Source organism: Haemaphysalis longicornis, unplaced genomic scaffold, assembly GCF_048455015.1.
Source record: "Haemaphysalis longicornis isolate Haplotype H1 unplaced genomic scaffold, Haemaphysalis longicornis Haplotype H1 scaffold_11, whole genome shotgun sequence".
Classification (NCBI taxonomy): Eukaryota; Metazoa; Arthropoda; class Arachnida; order Ixodida; family Ixodidae; genus Haemaphysalis; species Haemaphysalis longicornis.
In genome coordinates, this window is record NW_027526214.1 from 81,043,419 (window position 1) to 81,045,009 (window position 1,591).

Consider the following 1,591-nt stretch of genomic DNA (forward strand, 5'->3'; position numbering starts at 1 on the left):
GCTCTGTACAAATGAACTTTTAATTTCCTCTCGACTTTCTTCGTGACGTGCAAAATTTGAAAATTGAAAATGGCCTTTTAGTCATTCTATTCAGCTCAGATCTAGAGGAGCACCTAGCTTAGAAACTAAAATTAAAAAAAAAGAAAAGCACGCTCACCTTCTCCACATATCGATCACTTTTTCCTGGTTATAGACTTCTAGAAGCTGTTTACGGTTCACCGCACGCTGCGAAAACGCTGCAAGTGCTGCATGCAAGGCTTCAACACAGAGAGGACGAAGGAAAGCCACGTCTGTTACTGCACGGACCAGAAGCCGGCCAACACTACCTAAACAAATGTCGGCAAAATTCTACATGTTGAGCGGTCTTACTAGACTGAACAATATCCATACTTTCACGTATTCGACTTTGGAACTCATATAGTCTGGTAAGGAGCGAGGACTCGTGTCTTGGTTGTTTTGCTTTGTAATCGTGCGTACAAGTAATGGCGAAATTGTTTATGAATTCCTTTACGCCTGCACTGCATTCAACAATTAATTAGTAAATCCAGCAGCATAGCGCAAAGAATCCTCGAAGAAGTCAAGGTGGTCAATTTTGCGATGCAGGTGACTGTTCAGATCCCGAGCAGCATGCATCGGATATGTGAGTGTTTCCCGCGTGACGCAGTGGTGGGAAGCGCCATGCGTCTCGCAGCTCAACCACAGAAGAGGAAAAAGAGGGCGGGTAGCGAGGGCATGCGCGTTAGCACGCAATAAAGAAAGAGGGGAAGAAAGAGAGATAAAAGCAAACGGAGAGGCCAAGAGGTTACCCACGCTAAGAGCCCGGATTGCTACTCAACACTGGGGAAGAGGTGTGCAGGGAATGAAAGAGAAACCAAGCAAAAAAGAGGGGAAAGAAGAAGGACGGCGCACACACTTTAGTCCCATTGCGGGCAGTAGAGTCGTTCGGCTAAGCGTGTTACCTTCATAAAACGGAAAAGGGCTTTTGTTGCCTTCTGCGAAGTCGACTCTAGGGGTCGGCGTCCTAGAATAGTTTCTAGTGTGAATGGTTTATTGTCCAATCGGGTGACCTCGGCGGCGAAAACACGTCTTACTGACGAATACCGCGGGCAACGACAAAGCACATGTTTTATTGTCTCTTCAACCTCGCAGGCGTCGCACTGGGCACTACTGGCCATCCCAATGAGGAAGGTGTAGGCTTTTGTGAAAGCCACTGACAACCACAGTCTACAAAGTAAAGTAGACTGTGATAGAGACAGCCCACGCGGAAGACGGCGTTGGAGGGAGGGTCCTGGGTATGGAGGCACGGATGCAGAACGTCCGGTGTATTCCATTGAGGAAGGGAGGTCCCCCGCGCGAACAGACGAAGCAGACTAGCGGCATCAAGCCGAAGCAAGGCGAAGCAAGGTGGTCCTTTCACTGTCCCGGCCTGGCCCGGACAGGCATCAGCCAAATGCATCAGCCGAAACATTCCCGGTGATTCCACAGTGCCTTGGCAACCACTCAAATGAATATTATGGCCCTTTATGACATCCTGGGGAAAAAACCCTCGTATTTCTGTCACCAGTTGGTGCAAAGGACCGTAGCGTAGGGC